Below are 22,692 nucleotides of genomic sequence, written 5' to 3'. Positions count from 1 at the left end.
AATGTGGATGCAAATGCATGGCTATCTACGTCCAAGAGAAGAATGAAGTAGAGAATCATGCTCTCAAAGGCAAACTGAGACAAACTTCGCAAATTGCAATTAAAGATGAACTGAGATGTTACCAAGTTGCTACTTAGAAACTATACAAAATATGCAAATATATTTTCTTTATAGAATTAAGCTACCCAAGAACCAGACTCAAAAACATTAATTGAGCACCTATTATATGCCAAGTCCTCTGCTTGGAAAACGGGTTTAATTCTTACAGTGGTCCTTTGCAGTATGTCTAATTTTCCCCATTTTACGGGTAACGGGCAAGAGAGCAGCCTGATGCACTGGTCACGTCCTACAGACCGGCAGAGCAGGGGCGGGAACGCAGGTCTTCTGACCATGGATCCTGGGTCATCTCCTGAGACACCAACCACCTGCTCAGCATCATGACAGCACATTGGGAGGCAGCCTGGGGAGAGTCGAGAGCAGCGATGGCTACGCCCGATTGAGTGTGAGTGAGAATCTCAGCGTTACTCTTTCTAGCTGGGTGAGCTTGGGCCAGTAACTTGACTTTCATAAGCCTCAGTCTTCTGATCTCTAAAATTGGAATAATAAAATAAAACCCACGTTGCAGGGTTGTTTAAGGACTGAATGAGCTTCTTCCAACAAGCATCCCTCATCATGCCTGGTACACGGCACTCAATAGATGGGAGTTACGTATCTTGTCAAAGGAGAGAAGTTAGCCCTCAGGGTGCTCTTTTTAAGCTTGTTCACATCCACCAGCTCCTTGTATTCTCTAGCAAATGGAGCTAGCTGGTGGAGGGCAGGGCTCCAACCCAACGCTGTCTCCAAGATGGTGCTCCTCGCTCCCCAGCCCTCTCCACCCAGAGCGAGCAGCCCAATTATCCTCATTAAAGCAGGGGCTTCCCACTGCCCAGCCTCACGTCTGCAGCCAGGAGCAGAAGAGTCAGAGGGACATGAGTGGCCATCAGCAGTTAACATTCAATGTCTCAGGACATATCCACAACCCGAAGTCTCTTGTCACATTCTCTCCCTGAGGTTTCCAACAACTGAAGAGACTCACATTGGAATCAAAATGCTGCCTTTTTAACATAATGACTGCCCCCTTGTACCTTCCAGATGCCTGAGCGGGATGATTTACATAAATGCCCTGCGCACTGTGTCAGAACATTTAGATATGAGCGTCTGAATCGGGCTCTTATTAAGAAGAAATTCGTTCCTAATTTAATTTAATTTTTTTGTATACTTACCCCATCAAATACCCTGCCTAATAAATTATGTAAAAAAAGTTAAAAATAAGTGAGTCACATGACCCTTGAAGTTAGAAAATAAATCAGAAAAGAAAAAAAGGGAAGTGAATTGTTCTAAGTATACCAGAAAGGCCTTATGTATTCAGAGACTCATTTACTTTTCTCCAAATCAATATGCAGTGCTCAGCACAGAGAATATCAAATATAAAGCCCAGAAGATAACAGCAGCGATTGCAACATGCAATTGTGCAGCTGTGGTATCATCCCGCACTGCCCCCTACCCCCCAGCCCAGGCCCCTCCATCAGATGCGTTGCTATGTTAATATTTTAGGCTTAAAAGACCAGAATTAATGCATTCAATTTTGTCTCTGATGTGTTGGTTTTCTGTCAAAAATTCCTGGCAGAATTAACAGCCGATGAATCAGGGTAATTAGAGATGCAGAGATGCGCCCGATCACATGGTCCTTGGGCACACCATCATCTCTTGCTTGGATGCAGGGCTTTGGCACGAGATGACCCGCCTCGCCATTCTTCTCCAGGACAATTTTCAGCTATAAATAGGCCACCAATGATTTTTCTCTCTGAATAATGAATATGGAGGGTGATCTTCCTCTGTTTTGATGAACAAGAATGATTACCAAAATCAGACGAAATCTAGGGAGGCAACTGGAGGAGGTGTTACAAAGCCCCTGAAAGGGACAAAGTTTAAGTTAAGAAGAGTTTATAGCCTTATCATTTTACTGATTCTTTTTTTTTCAAATCATGAAATAGTTTTCTGTTAATAGAGAGATCCTGTGAAATAGGCAAAGATCCTCTGGAGATTTTCCAGTTCATTCAACCCTACAGTGAAAATAGGGAAGTGTTTAGAGGAGGACAACAGAAACACAGGAAGTGGACGGCTGAAAATGAGAATGTGAAATTTTAGCGTTTTCACACTCAGTGCCAGCCTCTGCCCCTTCCCTAGGCCAACGCCTCCTTTTCCGACAATGTCTTCACTCTGGAACAGGAACGTGGCAGAAGGGAGAGGGGAAGGGAGGATACAAGTGTCTGGCTGCCGGTGAAGTAAGTACCTGCTTTATGGTCAGAAACGATGAAGCTTTATCACCTTTCTTTCCACCAGTTACTCAAGAACAGTGGAGAATTCAGGGTCCTGCTGCTGTCAGCCGCCAAAACCTTCCTAATCCGCGCCTGCTTCTGGCTTCTAGTCCCTGGTTGGTTACTCCCATCTGGATTTCTCTACCTGCCTCTGAGAAATTTACTTAAATCCTGAAAAAACTTTCAGAGGGAGAAAATGCTACCACGTCTGGAAAGACGCTGCCACAGATCATCCCGGTATCTGACCTCAGGGGGGCGTTTTTGAAGCTCTGTAAGAGAAGGGCTCAGCGTGGGATGCCTCTGACCTGCCCCTCCAGGAGCCTGCGCTTTGCCACGGGCAGCTTTCTGTGGTCAGCTGAGGATGCCAGCAGTTAGATGTCAGCAACAAGTTGTCTTCAAAAAGGGGTGGAGGGGCCGGCCCTGTGGCCTAGTGGTTAAGTTCGGTGCACTCAACTTCGGCAGCCCAGTTCACAAGTTCGGATCTCAGGAGGGGCATACTCTGCTCGTCAGCCATGCTGTGGCAGCAACCCATATGTAAAGTGGAGGGCGATTGGTATGGATGTTAGCTCAGGGCTAATCCTCCTCAAGCAAAAAAGGAGGAAGGTTGGCAATGGGTGTTAGCTCAGGGCTAATCGTCCTCAGCAAAACAAAACAACCCCTCCACACACAAAAAGGGGGTGAGCTGGGGGCAGAGCAGGAAGGTGAGGAGCACGTGGGATGAAGAAGGGACATATCTTCCTTAATTATTTCTTCTTAAGTCAGCAGAGGTTGGTTAGCAACAAGGGAGGGAAATAGTTGGTATGTTAGGAGCAAAGCTGGTGCAATAAATTATGAAACTGGCTGTAGCAAAAATCCTGTGAAATACACCACCCACCCTTAGAAAGATGGCTTCCCTTTGCCCTGGGAAAGCACAATAAAGATGTTGGGTAATACCTACGCTTTACAGTAACCCATTACAGATTTCCAAATGCCCCATCACTGTCACAGAGCACCAAGGCCTGTGGACTCTGATTTACAGCTCCAGGAGCAGTGACAGACATAAATAATTGAATAATTAAATATGCACATAAATCTTTTCTCCAATCCCTTGTCTAAAATTATCACTCTTCTAAAGAGTGGAGAAGATTAATTTTTAATGTTCCTAAATTAGTTGGAATAAAACCTAAGAATAGGCACACTTGAACATTTGACAAAATGCGCTTTCTTCCTCTCATGGTGAGAACAGCATCTCAGGCCCCCTCGTGATTCAGCTGTTACTAAAACTTGAAAGGAAAATAATCCATTAAATAAAAAGGGCTGAGCATTGGAAAGCATTGATTGAATTGTCCTCTAATATAACCAATTAAACTTAAATCAGAAATACGGTCAAAAATAGAAGACATCTCCACTCTTGGTTATCCACAGAAAGGAAAGCGATGTGAGATGTGGATCACATTGTAATGAGTACATGATTCTAAAAGTTGTTTTCATTTGATTTTTAAAGACATTGTATACATTTTCACTGCAGGAAGAAAGAGAATGTTTTTGGACCATGTTTGGGGTTAAATCAGATGTGAATGGAAGATCTCATTCCAATCCTTTGCACATAACCAAGATAACTCTTAATTGTAGGACCACCAGCCTACTACAGGCTTTTAGGCTCTGGAAAAAAAGTCATAGATGTGTGTGCGTGTGTGAGTGTGTATGAGATCATTCAGAATAATTTTGAAAATATAACCTTCCCATACTGTTTCCTATTGCGACATATAACATCTAAATATTTAATCATTTTTGAGTGAACTTATTTATTTATTTTTGGTAAGGAAGATTGGCCCTGAGCTAACATCTGTGCCAATCTTCATTTTGTATGTGGGATGCCCCCATAGCATGGCTTGATGAGCAGTGCGTAGGTCTGTGCCTGGGATCCGAACCTGTGAACCCTGGGCCACCAAAGTAGAGAGTGCAAACTTAACTACTATGCCACCGGGCCGGCCCCTGTGTGAACTTATTTTGTTAAGTATGGTTTAAAGAGCGACAACAAAATAGATAATAGGTTTGCATGCGGATCCTCCTTAACCCTCATCTTAAAGAATATTTTGGGAACCATAGCGCTAGTATCAATACAATGGTGAGTCCTCCGATCTCCTTGTTTATTCAGAAAATCTAAAAAAAAATCAAACTGGTGCGAATGAAAATAGACATTCCCAAGTATCCTTACTAGAGCAATATTGTGACCCAAATTTCTGAATAAAGAAATTTAAGTGTGTCATAATAAGCTGCTCATTTCATAAAATACTGAAGGCCACAAGATTTCAGTCAAGAGAATTTGATTAACACACTAAATTTCATTCAAACTGAATTTGACTAGGTCCTAGGTGGAAAAACTGGTCTCTACTGAGACACAATGACCGCAAACTGCAGCGTAATGTGTTCTAAGTACGAGAATCTCCCAAATGGGACTCAGGGTAGCAACCTAGCCGTCAAGAAGCAATTTAAGGAGCAATGAAAGCCGAAGGGCACAGGGAGGGAAAAGAGAACAAGAAACAAGGTAAGGGCTGAGGAGTGTGTGCTGTTCTTAAGTGCATCAAAGGTAATTATAACAAATATCCTAGATAGGGGGTCATTTTCTCTTCTCGGGATGAACTGCTTTTATCAAAACATCTGTAAAATATCTACTTCTATAAATGTTTTAATCTAGATCTAGTGGGGACACGCTCAAACTCTTTTTTGTTTTTAACTGATGAGAGAATTAAAAAGTTCAGACACCAATTTTTCTAAAGAATTTAATGTTAAAAATATTTCATCCAGGGGCTGGCCCCGTGGCCGAGTGGTTAAGTTCGCGCGCTCCGCTGCAGGCGGCCCGGTGTTTCGTTAGTTCGAATCCTGGGCGCGACATGGCACTGCTCATCAGACCACGCTGAGGCAGCGTCCCACATGCCACAACTAGAAGAACCCACAACTAAAAATACACAACTATGTACCGGGGGGCTTTGGGGAGAAAAAGGAAAAAATAAAATCTTTAAAAAAAAAAAAAATATTTCATCCAATGAGACAGCCAAAAGCGTGCCTTTTCTTTGCCCAGAGCAGCCAACTTTGAAGGAAAAAAAAATTTCCTAAACAATGAAAAAGAAAGTTAAAGCAAAGAAGAGCATTGACAATTTGGTTTACCATGTCGTTCACGACAGTCTTATTGATATGACTCCTGGGGCTTAGTTTTTAAATGCATAAGCACTTATGTAATGTATTTTAAAATTTATATCAGCTTTCAAATCATTTTTACACTGTGAGGTCTGGAAAAAAAATTAAGTTTGCAGGGGAAAAGAATTATTTTGCAAGTTATTTAGGTTAACATAGCAGTCATTTCATTTTTTCACCCCAAACCTGACTGTAAGTCTGTGATTTCAAGGCCCAGGAATAGGATCCCAAGTGACCGGGTAGAACCTTAGCTGTAATTTTACCCACCTGTGTTCAAGAGTTTACACTGATTTTGATTTGCTTCCTTCGCACTCATTTTTTTCCTGTTCTGTGGTTTCCATGGTGAATTCCTTTCAGGCAGGTGGACTAACCCCATCCTCCCGGGACTCAGCAGTTCCAGAGGCGATGCATCTCAGTGGTCTCTGAAACCCAATCACAGCAGGCCCAGGTCTAGTTTCAGAAAAGAAATCTACTAGCAGAAAATAGATAAGCTTGCAACAATCAAAAAGGAAAATCAGGTTGAAAGACTTAATGAGGTTTTATCCTTGTAATTAGCCACATCGTTTTGTTAAAATTAAAAAAAAAAAAAGGACTCCAATGAGCCTTCTGTGCTGTAATAACTCAGATTTGCATGGTGTGCTGCAGTGTACAAAGCTTTCTCACAGATAATTTCATTTTAATTTATATGGTGCCTGCTTATTTTTCTGGCAGATTTTAGAACTCTGCTGTGATCGCTCATGATCTCAAGTTCGTGGCTGGCTATAAACAAGACCAGGGCAATGGGGGGCGGTGTGGGGGGGTTGTCTAGGATGAAATGTAACAGAGACCCATAATGGAAGCCCCGGAAGGCACTTGTTCATACGCTATTCCATTTCTAGCACGATCTCAGAGCCAGGATGTCAGAGATAACATCAGTGCGCGACTATTGTATTCAATTTGATTTTTTGTTATTCAAAATCGTTTCCTGGGAGACAGTATTCTTATTTAAACTTAGTTTTTAAAACCATTTCATCTTCACCACTGTTTCTTTTAAGCTTTCCAGATTAAATCCTTACAGAAAAGCCTCTTTGAAGGCATCATCCACAGAAATGAAATAGGAACAATTGAGCTACATGGATTTGCTTTTGAAATATTGACAGATTAAGGTAAAATCAAATGCCTCACCCTGTAAAAATAGCTCACATTCTTATTTGTAAAATTCAAATCAACATTTCCTAGATCCAGTTTCGCTTCGTAATTTCCAGACTGCCACCTGGATGCATTCAGGCTGTTCTGTGAGTGACACAGTTGAGCTAATTTTGAAGGTTCCTCCTTTGTCTCTGGGCTCCTTCTTTTTCATCGCCCCAGGATTCTCTACCTCAAATTATCTGAAGCTATGTCTGAACATGAATAGACAAATGGAGAGCTGAGGCAATTATACTCTTAATTCAAGCCGAAAAAAAAAAAATACACTTTGCCTGAGTTATCTGGAAATCTCTGGCAAACATCTTTTTCTGTTTCGATGGTGTGGAAGTTTGCCTCACCTCTTTTCTTTGGGGTATAGAGCTGGTCTGTGTCACGTGGCTCTGAATGCTCGGTATCTACACATGGTTGCCTCATTTCCTGTGCCTCAGACGGTATCTATTCTAGGAAGGCTCTGCCATGAAAGGAAGGTTCAGTGGTTCTGAAGCAATCCCTGTGAACTCTCAGATTGATATTTTAAGTTCTTAACTGATCTTGGGGCCTGTTACACCAGTCATGGTGCGCTGGACCAACCGACATTTTTATTCATTCGTTTACTCGTTCATCATTTATTCAGTGCTCTGTGCCAGGTCCTGAGGATATGAAAATGAAGATGTCTTGGCACCGTCACTTGAAGAGTTCAAAGACACATGAGAAAGTAGTTACAATACAATGCAATAACTTTGAACAATGAGTCCACTGTGGGCAAAAGCACACCCCCTCTAAAAGTTTCAAAGAGACAGAAGCAGAAGCAGCAAAAGCAATTTCCCACGAGGATACGTTTTATGCTTATCTTGTTTTATTTTTCTTCTACAATCCCTTTAGAATGAGGGATTTGTTCTCACTGGAGAGTCATTTGCTCCCTCTCAAAGATATTCCATCTCTGTGAGTTCTGGGGTAGACATTTCCAACACAGGAGGGTTTGGCAGAGGTTGGTCAAGCATCTTTGCCAAGGGCTCTCCCTGGCAGATGGCAACAGCTGTTTGTGATGGAGCCTAAGAAAGTACAGGAGGAGCCTCTCGAAACATCCTTTTTATTACACTAATGACTTTTTCCCTGAGAGTGGTTTTTCATTGTATCAGTGCATAATTGTTTTTGCTAATACATTTGCTCTGATCACACAAAAATCTAATTACGCTATGTAATGAATCATTAACAATTTCCTTAAATTCATTTCAGTGTTTGCATGCTGGTAGGTATTCAGTTTATGCTAATAAACCTAAAATATTTATGCGTTTAAGTCTGAGATTGCAGACTCCGTTCAAAAAATTTGTTTTAGTAAATGTACATTTTAAATCCACATTTTGTAGAACACTGAAGTGTAAACTCTACAAATCATCCTTGAATGCAATATTCTAATTTTCTATTCCCTTTTTGAGCAGAGGTTTTAAATTTCCTTCACACACCACGTTCACTTAGCTACAACAAGATGACACACAGTCATGTTTAACTCGAGAGCGTTAATTGGTGTTTGGTAATGGGAGAAGATCAAAAGTGATTGATGCCGACCTTTTTCACTTTGATTTATCCACATTGAGATTCAGCCTCTGATCCATTTGCCGAAACAGATATCAGCAATAAGTACCTTATTATTACTATTTTTAATCAAAGAAGGGAAGAATAAGCCTTGAATTCTAGCCATAAAAAACACCACTATAAAGTACAGAGATTTCCTACATTATTATTATTATTATCATTATTATTAAAGATATACTATGTGCCATGTACTCTGCTCGGGGCTTGCTGTTCACCGTCTCGTTTAATCCTCCCCGAAGCTCATGAGGTCGGTGCTATGTTATCCTCGTTTTACAGATAAGAAACTGAGATTTCGAGAGTGAAGCAACTTGCCCAAGTTTACACAGTGTTGCATAGTGGTTCTCAAGTGAAGATGATTTGGCCTCCCTCAGGGCATTCAGCAGCGTCTGCAATGAAAGGGGACATTCACTGTCACAATTGGGCAGGGGGCAACTGGCATCTAGTGAGCAAAGGCCAAGGATGCTGCTAAACATCCTGCAACACACAGGGCAGCCCCCATAACAAAGAATTCTCTGGTCCAAAATGTCAGTATTGCTATGGTTGAGAAACCCTGGTGTGACAGCTGTGCGATGCGCTTGTCGTGGCTCCTTGGGTGACCGATTTCAGAGCAGCTGTGGTGGACAGCTGTGGTGGACAGTGGGCTGCAATTGCAAGCATCTCACCATCACACGAGGTGGTGGCTGCCTGCTTTACTGTCTCAGGTCTTTCTCCGAAACATCTGTGCAGGTGCAGCCTGGGCTTGTGTGGGTGTTGACACCTGGAGGCAACCCTCCACCAGTGTGCAACCTCCCTGGTCACTGGTGGGACCATTCTGAGGGTCTTCAACACAATTCCTCTGCATGTACAGTGGTAACCAACGGCAGGCACTTACTGACCTAGTGCCATCTCCCACTGGTCGAGGGTCCCCCAGGGTTGTCACCACCTCTGCAATACCAGGCTGTGTCTGTTGCTGGGCTTCAGAGAAAGCTGTGGGGCAGAAAAACAGAGATGCCACCACCTGAGCTTGGGGTGGGATGCTGGTAACTACATTGAACTGTTTGTTGTTAGTCATTGAGTCCATCCTGACTCCTAGCGACCCTGTGCATAGCACGGTGCAACCCTGCCTGGTTTTTTTGTGCCACCGCTCACCTTCCAGTGCTGTACCAGGCAATGCTCCACCGCTATTCATAGGGTTTTCATGGCTAATTTTTATTTTATTTATTTATTTTTTGCAGAAGTGGGTGGCTAGGTCCTTCTTCCTAGTCCGGAAGTTCCGCTGAAACCTGTCCACCATGGGTGACTCTGCTGGTTTTGAAATACTGGTGGCATAGCTTTCAGCAACAAACAACTCGCAGCCACCATAGTATGACACCGGCAGATGGTGGTGTGATTCCCTGACTGGGAAAGGAACCTGGGCCGTGGCATCGAATGTTAGCCACTCGACCACCAGGGCTGGTGACACGTTGAACTATAGCTGGCTGCAATCAGTAATATACACTTTATGGGTTTTTATCACTTCCCTGTCTTACTTCCCTATACTCTCTCTTCTTCCTAGACTTCCCTCCCAAGTAAACCGCTTTACTTTACTTTAAGCTCTGCTTTCAAAGGAACTCGAACTAAGACACAAAGCTAGCAAGGCTGCTATGTTATACTGCAAATCGAATTAAACAGAACCAAAAGCCGGCTGTGTCGTCTATAAGGAGGACAATCAGTCTGTTAGCTCCCTTTGCCTTACGATTCCTTCTCCACTTTAAATTCCATAGTCAGCTGTTTAACATTGCTTTATCAGGTCTCTCAATTCTCTGCCTACTTTATCTTTTCCCAAACCGGTAACACATCCCCAGTGATGGAATCATTGTTTTTGCGTTGTTGTTGTTGTTATGTGTATGGAAGTCACATTGGCTTGTGAGAGGAACCCAGTGGACCTGATCTACTGCAGGTTTATGCTGATAACCTGAACTTGACCTTTGCTACTGTTTGGAAATCACTTTCGTAAATCTTTTAGTGACTTCTTCACATACTTCTCATTTCTTTTTAGCCCCAAACCTGGCTTTGTCAGCCCTCTTCCACACGATCTCTTTGTACCATTTGACACCTTCTTCCTAAAATTTTTCGTCTTTCAACTTCCATGATTACCCTACGTTTACTACTCCTTTGATCTCTCTGACAGCTCTTTTTTTTTATTCCACTAGCATCTCTTTTTCCTCCTTCCTCTGATCTGAGGACAAGACTTATCATCTGTTCTTTTTCTGTACTCAGTCTTTGGATGAGCTCATTCACCTCTCTATGGATGACATGTAAATTTCTGTTTCCACCTCTAGCGTTTCCCCTAGGTACCGCAGCCATTGCTCACTGTCCGCTTGACTAACCTATCAGCTAATCTTCTCCTAGGCGGCCCATATGGCTCAAAAGAAGCCAAATCCCCTCCTAAGTTCAGGAAGGCACCAGAATGGTGTAAGGAGAATTTTCTCCTCTTGCCCAATTGATTCAGCAACCGTCATACAAACCAGTTCAATTCCCTGAGATTCAAGGAAAGATTTGTTGAGGGCTCTGGGGAACTTCCTTACTCTTCTGGGGGAGATTTCAGAGGGAATTCTCTTTTTTTCTTGCGTTTTCTCAGGATTTATTCACGTGCAAATGTGACTTCTGGAAGGGAGGTCATTATGTTAATACCACCTTGTGGATAAAGGCAACAAATGGAGGAGTGTTGAGTCAAATCAATCTCAAGGAAATGGAGCTAGGGAAACTGAATTAAGTCTGTCCTAACAGGGGCACTACTTTTGGCCATGTCAAAGTGTTCACAGGGCCCAAGGCAGAAAGGCCCGAGTAAGGACCTTGGTTTTAACTCTAATGGGAAGATAAGTCCTTAGAGTGCTTTGAGGAGGAAGTGATGTAATTTGATTTACATTGTCACTGGGTTCACTGTCACTACTGTGCTGAGAATGGACTGAACAAGGCAAAGGGGAAATCTAGCATTTGAAAGACAGGGGCCAGGGACGTAAACCGTCCTGCAATGCATGGGACAGTCCTGCACAACTAAAGAACTGTCCTGTTACAGATTCCAACACTGCTGTTAAGAACACTGGTGGAGTTGCTTTTATGTGCTTATTTCCTTTTTTAATCTGTTATTGGACTTGGAAGCAACAGAAAACAGACGATTTTACTGCCGATTATTTCAGGTCCGCTCCTCCCCCTCCCCTACTCAGCTAAGTTGTCCATGCCTTGAGGGCAAATGTCATCTCATCTATTTCTTTCATATCCTCCTAGAGAGAATAGCATAAAATGCCTCTATTTTGGTCTCTCTTTCTCTCCTCTCTCTCTCTCCGTATATGGCATGTACTCTCATTTTATCCCTTTCTTACTGGAGTGCAAGGAATGATATATGTCAAGGTGATGCTAACCATGGTTAAGGACTGATTTTTGCTTAAAGGACGTAGCACACAGAACATGATAAATAAATATTAGCTCTTATTAATGATAATAACAGGAGGCATATGAAATGTCTTGGCTGAGGCAAATGCCTGCCTTACTTAAAAGGTCTTCTTGCCCTCACTTTGCCCCTTCTCTTAAATGCCTATCTTAATAATACAATTTAAAAATTATTGTCAAATCAACGAAAAGTTTGCTTTCTTAATCTCAACATAATCCCAACTCTCTGATATTCATTTCTTCGTGTTCTCTTGCAAATTTTGTCTGCATCTAGTTGTTTTTTATTAGAAATAATACTAAATGTGTAGCCATTGTCATGTATTTTATTCACTTAGAATCATTTTGTAGATACATTTCAATGTTTCTACCTAATGATCAGAGTTATCATTTTAATGGCTACATAATAGCCCATCAAATTTACTGAAAGTTCCTTCCTTTTTTTGGGACAATTTGTTTCTCATCTTTCATGAATAATATATGATGTTTCTGCCTAGTTTTTCTGTCACTGATTTTTCTCATCCTTCTATTAAATACTGCCCCTCTCCCCTGGATTAGTGTCTGTTTGCTCGGTTGCTGACCATCTTGATTTCTCTATGTATGCTAGCATCAATTCACCTATCTGCCTTAGTTCTGATCAATGATAGCTGCTTGATCTTTCCAGCGTTTCTCCGATATTTACATTCCCAGCTCCAAGTAGCTTGTGCTTCTGAGCCCTGCTGCGCAAGAAGGATTTGGGGCAGCTTAAGGCACGTGTGGAAATCAGTAGGATGTTTCACAGTAAAGGAGAAGACGTATCCCAAAATAATTGAAGGTTTTTAAAGATAAAAGCCACGTATATCCTCTTTTGATAAAGTTCTAAATTATAGTAAATATACTCGCGGGATACCTATGGATTACCTGATGATTATAAAAAATAACAGCTGAATAGTGTTTTCAATATTGAAGAAAAGCGAACAAACCAACAGCAATCACACTTCGTATGCCTCAATAGGGTGGAATCATGCTTTCAGAGAAGGTGTGATCAGGGTTCAAAGATCATCATTTGTCAAACACAAAAGATTACTGTAGTCTTGACTTCAAGGCACTTTAAATCTATCAAAGTTAAGATTCAATGTAGACACGGGTCAGATTCCATGGCAAAAATTCGAAGAGACCAACCAAAACAAGATAACTTAGTGAGATTGTGGGTGAACAGTCTTCAGAAATCAATTTTATGTATTTGATAAAAGGGAAGAAAAAACTCTATTCAACAAGAAAAATAAAATGTCTAGGAATAAGTATGAGAGCAATATAAAGATCTTTATAAAGAACGTTTTAAAATGCTACTGAAACACAAAAGAAGATGAATATATGGAAATATTCAGATATAGTCATCTATACAGAACATTAAGGAATCAAGCTTGCGTATCATTCTAGCTTGAATTTTTCTTGTGATCCAGTATCACTGGTCCTTGTTTCTCCCCAGCTTGGGGAAATAGGCAGGTATGGTATTTTTCGCAATGGGAGGTCTTGCTTTTCTTCCAAAGAAAATGGACTGCTTCCTGCAAATGTGGCTAGTGTGTGTGTTATTCCCATCTAATCTCACCTTCTCCGCCTCTTGGATCCACAGCAGGTCCCGGAACCTCGTGCTGCTATTTGGTTGCCGCTATTCTCATTACAGCAAAAGGTTTGGGTTTAGTGTCTCATGTGTTCCCCTCACCTTCAAGAAGTTTATTTTGCTGGTTCCTTGTGAGACCTGCTACCACTGAATTCTTTCTGCACAGTATTCTAAATCTGCTTCTTCCTCTAATCTCTCCGGCTTTTGGTGGTGGTCTTCCCACCTCTATGGAGTCTGGAGTTTTAGCTTTCTCCTAGTTTCACTAAAAATGGCACCAAAAGTAGAGTTTGAGGTGTTTTGCTTTCCTTCCCATCATACTCCTTGTTGCTTTTTGCTTTTTGGAACAATTTCAAAAAGAGAAGAGGTAAATGCTGACAATGTCATTATATTTCAAAAGGAAATCCTAAGTTTCTCTATAAGCAGTGATGAATTCTCTCATTAATGCCATCAATAAATATCTGATTCTCCCAAACAGAAATAGGCTTTGTTCCAGTACCAAGAGAGCTTCCATATCAAGATTCCTCTCTTTCATGCCCACATTCTTAGTACATGAGTACTGTGTGCGTGGATGGTATGACCCACTCGTGTCACACTAACGCAACTGATCCACTCGTGCACCACAACCTACCATCTTTCCTGCTCTTTCACCTCGCTCCTGGCTTAGTTTCCCTCTGCAATCAGCCTAGGCCCATGCATGATGTTTATTTTAACAACCTCTTGGTAGGACACAATTTCCATAACGATCCACTCTATTTCCCCATAAAAGCTCGATCCCAGATCATTCCAAATGTCTATCTTCTTTCCTCCTATACTGAATACCGGTAGGAAACCAATACCACACAACCCGTGAGACTTGGTACCACTACAGATGAATGGTCTCAATCTCGGCTGAGCGGTCGTGATGGTAATAATACTAACAATCACTGACGTGGATTGATCAGTTTATTTAAAGCTTCCCTAGGGGAGGAAGAGAAGCTTTAGAGTAATTTTGCTCATATTTGAAATCCAGCTCCAATACTAACTGGCTGTATGAATTTGGATAGGTTATTTAACCAATTGGTCTCAGTTTTCTTGTCTATAAAATTAGAAAAATAAGAGTACCTACCCCTTAGTGCTGCTGGGAGCGTAGAAGGAGATAATGCGCTTAAGAAGGGCTGCCCACACTTAGTTTCACTCTCTAGGTGTTAGCTACTCTCAGTATAATGCTATGTTTTTTAAAGACACTTTTTTTCAGACAATACAACTGAGACACAGAATAAGTAATTTCCAAGAACTATAAATTCCATAAAGGTAGTGTCTTAGTCTGTTCGGGCTGCTGTAACAAAATACCACAGACTGGTGGCTCGTAAACAACAGAAACTTGTTTCTTACAGTTCTGGAAGCTGGAAGCCCAAGATTAGGGTGCCAGCATGGTTGAGCTCTGGTGAAGGCCCTCTTCTGGGTTGCAGACTGTGGACTTCTCTCTGTGTCCTCACGTGGTGGAAAGGGCTAGAGGGCTCTGTGGGGTCTCTTTCATAAGAGCACTAATCTCATTCATGGGGGCTCCACTCTCACAACCTAAGCACCCTCCCAAAGGCCCCACCTCCTAAAACCATCCTCCTGGGCATTAGGATTTCAACATATGAATTTTGAGGAGACACAAATATTCAGACCATAGCAGATAGTGACTATATTGCTACTTTTTGGTTCACTGCTGTATATCTCATATTTGCACACTATCTGACACATATGAGAGTCTGCTATTCAACACATAGGTGCTGAATGAATGAATGAATGAATGAAGAACAAACATGCTTTGCATAGGTCACGTAGCTAATAATTGGCAGAGCCAGTATTTGAACTCAGATCTCTTAGACTTGCAAGTTGTATTTATTTCAGCCACATTCTATTGGTCAAAGCAAGTTGTGAGACCAGCTGGATTTCAAGAGTTGGGGAAACAGACTCCAGTTCTTGCTAAGAAGAACTGCAAAGAATTTGTGACCATATTTAAACTACCACGGACACTGTCTGCCATTCCCTGTTCAAATCTCTGCCACTTTCCTTAGGTTTCCTAGGTCTTCATATATCCCCCCTTGTGGAAGATAAATGATCTCTAACTTTACAGAGAGAATGGAGGATCTCAGGCAGAAATTACTTCTTTCCTGCTCCCACCTGGCAGTTAATTTACTGTAGACTGTATTTGTCCCGCCCCCCAGACCTTGGCCCCATTCCCAGGAGTCAGCTGTTCTGGTACTTTCATTCCAGGGTCAGTAAATGTTCAGCTCTTCTTCCTGGAAACGGCTGGTCTCTACCCCTGTACCCACTCCCTTCCCCTACTTTTTCCTCAGGGAACTTACATTGTCTTTGACATCTTTGAATAATTTAAAAATCATTTTTAAGTTTTCCGCCATTTTATAAACATGCCGATATCTTTTCTATCTTTTGAAAAAAGCCACTCCAACTTCTACCCTATCTTTTGCTTGTAGTCATATGAAAATATTTCCACAGAGATAGCTCAACTGAGTGTCTCTTTTTGTTTACTTTCTACTGGTGACTCAACCCATCACCATCTGGCTTTTATACCAACTCTCCAAAAAATGCAAATTGTTTCTACCAAGGTCACTCATGACATTTTATTTGTTTAATCTAGTGGATTTGCTTGAGTTATTACTGACTGCTTCTTTACAATTTCCTTTATTAATTTCTTTTCTCTACTCGTGTCTTGTGTTGCTTTGAATTATCACCTTTGCCTGTGACTGAAACAATATGACCTCACGCTGGATGATCTCATGTAGTCCTTGGCATTGACCACCATCATGAAGGTCATATTATCTCCCTCATGTGCTCTTAGACTCATATCCAATCCCAAATGGACATTTCCCCCTGATATTCTACTGGCAAAATATCAGTTCTCTATTGCTCTCTATATGCTCTATTGCTGTGTAATAAACCATCCCAAAATATAATATCTTAAAAGCTAATAATTTATTTTCTCTTGATTCTATAATTCAGGGCTTAGCTAGGTGGTTCTTCTGTAGGTCTGGCTTGGGGTCACTTGGGTGGCTGCAGTCAGGTGATGGGTTGGCTGGAGATTGGCTCGTCCTGAATGGCCTCATTCACGTATCTGGAACTTCAGCTCAGAATGCTGGAATGGCTGGACTTCTCTTTCTCCGTATAGTCTCTTGTCCTCAGGAGGCTAGCTTGGGCTTCTTCACAAGGTGATGACGACATTCCAAGAGGGTGAGAATAGAAAATGCGAGACTGATTATGGCTGAGATCTGCCAGTCACATGTTACTTCTGCCATATTCTGTTGGTCAAAGCAAATCATACAACCGGGTATACTTCAAGGAGTGGGGAAATAGATTCCAGGTCTTGCTAAGAAAAACTGTAAAGCATTTACAGCCATATTTAAACTACTGTGTACACCTTATACTTAATGTGCCCCTAACTGATATTTATCATTTTCCCTAAATTTGCTGACACTCCTAAATTTTCCATTTTAATTCACATGGTCCCCCAGGGCAGAAATCTAAGAGCAGTAATTGACAACCCTCTTATCAAGTCCAGTTGGTCTCCAGGTTTTGTCAAATTTATCACCTCACTTTCTCTCAGATCCATTGTTTTCTCCCTGTCCCATTAGCTTCATAATATTTTACACTCATCTTCAAATTGAAACTCCAACTTTGCCTCTGTAGTTTGTTCTCAACATTCCTGTTGGGGTGATCTTTCTAAAGTGCAAGATGATCATAACACATCATAGTGAATGTATATCCTTTCTTTGAAAAGTTATTTTTGTTGTCTGGCCTCTGATCCTCATTCCTGTGTTTGGCCTGTTTGGCCTGTTTCTATCGGAGCTGGAAACACTTGTCACTGTTTTCCCAGACTCTTACTGCTGGGGAGTGTAACTATAACCCAGGCTAGCCCAATCAGACATGCCTACTACAGAATTTGAATCCAGAGCAAAAAGGGACAGCAACATCGGGTCTCCCCAGCAGCAGAGCCAGGAGCGGCCTCCAGAGTCCAGCTGGAGGTGGCGGTGGTGGTACTTCCAGTGCCCAGTCATCAGATACAGGGCATCAGTGTTCTTGCCCAATCAGTTTTACGTCATGGTCCTGCTGCCTCTTGTTCCCGATTATTTTCTGAGCCTGGCTCTCCAGGCTTCTACATGATTCTGTGTGCCACCCAATGGCTCTTCAATATATTGTTTTCCTTTTCTCCTTAAATTGGCCAGGGTTGATTTTTGTTGCTTGCCACTCAGAAATCTGCCTGCTTCATATGTTTTTGCTCCATATCTTTCAATGAATCATTCATGAACTAATGTTGAGAAAACGTTGACTGAATGAAGTATTGAACCTGGTTTCTGACTTCCAGGGGCAAGTAATCTATGGAGAGAGAAGAGACTCATAAACATGAAAAAGCTCCAGGATATCGTTGTCAGTGTCCTGGGATTGGCTAAATCATGAGTGACCTCGTGATGTGCTCTTTGGGCTTTGGTAGATGTTGTATGTGGATGCTGCTAGAGAAATACCAATACGTGGGCTTGGTCCTTAGAGCTAGCATTTAAGAGATTTCAGCGACATATAAAATTATTTTAATTTAAGAGGAGGATAGCAGTGCTCGCTCTCATTAATAAGGTGTTGTATAGAAAGTATAATTTAATCAATTAAGCATTACACTATTGAACTATGGCAAGAGAAACAATTACAGGCAGTGCCACCATCTTTCTACTTTAAATGATAACAAATTTACTCTGACCCAGTCATCTTGGCACGATCCACTTAGAACCAGTTTATTAATGACCAACATGCATTTGTAATTCCAGATGGAGTTGTGGAATATCCAGAGGTTTCAGCTGATTCCTGCTGAGCTAGACTGTCATTGGTCAAAAGCACAAAAATATATGTTATTTACTGCTAAATGAATGCAACAGGTGGCAAGTAATACTAGTTCAGAGAACTTTTATAGATAGTATCATTCCCTTTTAATTCCAGACTAATATTGCCTTTCCATTCATTATGCCTTTGAATATATACTCTGGCACCATTTTGTGAGCCAGAGATCAGGGAAAATCTATTAGAAATCTGAGACTTGGGCTGCGTTCTGACATATGACAAGGATTTAGATATTATGAATATTCAGACAGGCTAAGGAGGTCATTAATGCATGGGGAATGGACTGGGCAAGGTGTATGGAGGAAGAAGTGTATTTGGCATGTTAGAGTGATGGGAAAATTCCAGATCAGTTGAGGAGTATTAAAATAATACAGTAACTGGAGAAGGGGTTGGGGAAGGTAAAATTAAGGATAAGAAATTACCATAAACAATTTGTGAGTAGAAGAGGAATGGAGGTGGTGTCTAGAAAGATTAATTTGACAGTCACGTGCACGACGGATAGAAGTGAAGAAATGTCAGAGTCAGGAAGAGCAGGTAAGGCAGTTACTGCAGTTATCACCTCATGGGGTGGTTGTAATTCTCAGCTCCAAAGGATGTGGCGGTGAGTCAGGTAACAGCAATGAAAAGAAGCAGGGAACTTTTAAGATATTATGAAGCATAAATTTACAGTATTTAAAGATAGGACACAGATGTCAAGAGAAAAATGAATGAAGAGTTAGAGAATTAACAGTTTGATGATTTATCAGTTGAGAGAAGAATGGCCCCACTAATAGAAGTGAAGTCAGAAGAGGACAATCAATTTTAAAGACAAGAAGACAAATCCAGTTGCAGTCATGTTGACTTTGAACAGCTAAGTGGAAATATTCAAATGCCAATTGTATATTGTAGCCTAAAAGAGGCATTCAAGGCTGTAGAAAAGATTTGAAAACCATCCTTATAGAGAAAATGTCTGATATGGGATAAATGAACTGATGAGAATGAATAGTAGATCTCTGGGAAATGGCCATGCATAAGAGGTAGGATGAGAAAGAAGAAAGCAAAGGAGATGGAGAAGGAGCTATCCAAAAAAATGGTGGAAAAGTGAAAATGGAACTTGGATTTGAGGACTAAGCAAAAATACATAGACTAATAGTGTCAAGTGCTTTTCCAGTATTATTCAAATATCCTTGGGATTATTGCATTTATATCTGTATTCATTATCTATTTCTATATAACGAAATATTCTAAAACAAAAATTAACATATGCTGTATCACACAATTTCTGTGGGTTAGGAATTCAGGAGTAGCTTAGCTGCAATGTTCTGGTTTGGGGTCCCTCATGAGGTTGCAAACAAGATGGCAGCTGAGATTGCAGTTAGCTGAAAGCTTGACTGGGGATGGAGGTTTTGCTTCCAAGATGGCTTATTCTCATGAGTAGAGAGTTGGCACTGGCTTTTGGCAGGAGGCCTCAGTTCTTCTCCACGGGGGTCTTTCCTTGGACTACTTAGGTGTTCCTGCAGCATGGCAGTGGGCCTGCTCCAGAGTCAGTGATCCAGGAGAGAAAACACCACAATGTCTTATATAACCCAGCTTCAGATGTCCCACTTCATCATTTTTTTTGCAATATCCTACTGGTTAGACATGTTAGCCCTATTCAGTATTGGAGGGGTCTAGACAAAGGTTTGAATACCAGGAGGTGAGGATTATTGGGGGTATCTTAGAGATTGACCACCACAACATGCCTCTTCCTGTCACCCATAGGGAACTTGGAAATATTTAGCCTTTCTTATGACTTCTAAGAAATCAAATTGATGGAAAATTTTCTGAAATAATGAGAATGATGTATCTTTTTATAATTAATTCTTTTCTTCTTTCTGGTCCATTAGATTTCATTGTCAATACACGATCTGAACCTGTAAGTTGGATTGCAATATTATGAAATAATTGGTGAAATCCACAGGGTCAGTAACCACATGCCAAAACTATCCTCCTTAATGAGACATTTAATGTAAAGCAGATGGATTGATGATATTTTCAGGCTCATTTGTTGAGTATTAATGCTTGATTTCCTTGTCTTCCTAACAGTGGGCATCTAATCTGCTTTAAAGCTGCATTGATTTTTAAAATTTTATTATAATTTTATGTTTATCCTTTTATCATTTCTAAAGACTCTTCCAGTAGATAAATAGGCAAGGCCTTCATTAATTAATTAATTTAATTAATAGTAAAACCACAGGTGGCATTTGCAAAATAGACCATGTTTCTCAAATTTGAATGTGGAGAAGAATCACCCAAGAAGTTTGTTTACAAATGCAGTTTTCAGGGCCCTACCAACACAACTGACTCATTAGGTCTGGAATAGGGCCCTGGAAAGAGAATTTTAAATGAGTAGTCAAGGTGATTCTGAAACAGGCGATGCATAGCATCTGGACCTGCATTCTCGTGAAAAACTGTCATGAACTTATAATGTTAGTATTCAACAATTTGCAGAATAAATTGGAGAGAATGAAAGCCTTTGAGAAAAGTAGCTACCAAACATTCGTTCTTAAAGGAATGTACTTTAGGCAAATACATAAGAGAAGACTAGAACTTTCTGTGGTTGCTAGTCAAGGCCTAAAGAAAGAAGAGGTACTGTGCAGAGCAGCCAGTTGTAGAGATAAGAGTAGTGTTTCTCTCCTAGTGTGATTGTGAGGATTGAATGATTTAACCTGAAGCGCTCAGAAGGGTAACAGTCACAGAGTAAAACCTCAATAAAATGTTGTTGTTGTTGATGATGATACCATAAATTTTATCATTCAGACTGGAGCAGAATGGATATTATTTTCTTGGAAACACTAGTTAAAGATTAGCACCCATTAACCAGTGAGTGGGAACTAAATATTGATACCAGACCCTACCGTGTATATATTCTTAATAGTTTGTTATACATAAAGACAACGAGTGACATGTACACAATTCTTATCTCAATGAATTCAGACAGCCACAGAAAATACCTGGCTTCTGCAAGTTAAAAAATACAACAAAAACACAGGCAAAACAAACTTCTTTCTTAGTTTCCAAGGCTACCACAAAAAGGGTGGTTTAAACAGCGGAAGCGTATTGTCTCTCAGTGCTCCAGGCTAGAAGTCTGCAATCAAGGTGTCAGCAGGGTTTGTTCTTTTTCAGGGCGGTGATGGAAGGATGTGTTCCAGGCCTCTCTCCTGGGCTTGTGGATGCCATCTTCTCCCTGTGGATTCGCATCGTCTTCCTTCTGTATGGGTCTGTGTCCAAATTTCCCCTTCTTATCTGGACTCCAGGCGTGTTGGATAAGGGCCCACCCTAATGACCTCATTTTAACTTGATCACCTCTGTAAAGACCCCATCTCTGAATAAAGTCTGAGGTACTGGCGGTTAGGACCTCAACCTGTGAATTTTGGGAGGGACACAATTTAACCCATAACAACCTCTTTCCACTCTCCTTGCAAGGTCTTGTTTTATTTACAGGCTCTGAGATTGGGGTTGAGGGTCTCTAATGAGTAGATTTAGAATAGGACACACACACACACACACACACACACACACACGAAAATGACAAAGCCGGGCAAAGTCTGCTCTTCCCACAGATTGCTTTTTTTTTTCTTTTTTGAGTAGATTGGATGGTAGAATTGGCATTGCGAGCAACATAAAGGAGCAAAATATCTTGTCGTTGCCCTTGAAGGGCTGACACTCACAAGGCACACAAGAAATAAATGTGTGGGAAGAAATGAAATAACAGAACACAAATGTCTACCAGTTGAATTGAATTCAGCTTAGAGTGTGACCAAATGTAGTGAGTGGCGTTTTGGGTGTAGCACAGAGGAATTGCTCAATAAACAATACCCATCACTACGTTACTGCTACTATCCTGGTGTTCTTCCGGAAAGACTTCAGATGAAATAAGTCAGAGTGGGCTACACGCAGAGAGAAATGGGCTAGTGAAGCAAAACCAGTAGAGCCTACTTGGAGTGGATTCTTTTGTTTCTAAACTTAAGTAATGGGGACTAAGGGGTCAATCCCCTTCACGTTTTAAGTAAGTCACATTATAAAGTTTCCCCTCTTGCTATTCTGATTTTCTTTGGCTCTGACCTTTTCTCTCTTTTAATATTGTCATATTACTATACACGGTTTTGTAAGTTCTCTCAAATATCCTTTGGAACAAGATGAGATATAAATAGAACAAAGTGCCCTGGGGGATTCTCTTGCTTTGTTTTGTTTGCCGTAAGGAAAATACTTTCATAAGTCAAGCCAGCTTTCACAAGCTCGGAACCATAAACAAGTAATATGAGCTACGTAAAGGTCAAATAACAGATCAAAGTAAATCATGTAATTTGGATAGCATAGCTTTTTCTTTTTATGAGAGAGTGGAATTGTGTCAATTTAGTCGATTGTAGGTTTAATAGGAGGAAAGGTCTCAGATCCGTAGCTGCATGCATTTCATGTAATAAACTATAAAACAGAAGGGAATAATAGGGATTTATTGGATTCCTCTTGATCCTGACATTTCATTAATTTTATACAGAAATAGCATTT

At 41.0% G+C, this 22,692-nt stretch overlaps 1 long non-coding RNA gene across 1 annotated transcript; it reads left to right on the top strand.

Annotated features, from left to right (window-relative positions):
- Positions 1 to 1,969: 1,969 nt before the first annotated feature.
- On the top strand, positions 1,970 to 21,533 carry LOC123290068 (uncharacterized). The gene is made up of 2 exons (XR_011493099.1): positions 1,970 to 2,324; positions 21,310 to 21,533. It is a non-coding gene; the product is annotated as an uncharacterized lncRNA (long non-coding RNA).
- Positions 21,534 to 22,692: the final 1,159 nt, after the last annotated feature.

Source organism: Equus asinus, chromosome 12, assembly GCF_041296235.1.
Source record: "Equus asinus isolate D_3611 breed Donkey chromosome 12, EquAss-T2T_v2, whole genome shotgun sequence".
Lineage (NCBI taxonomy): Eukaryota > Metazoa > Chordata > Mammalia > Perissodactyla > Equidae > Equus > Equus asinus.
This window is presented reverse-complemented; position numbering and strand designations above follow the sequence as displayed.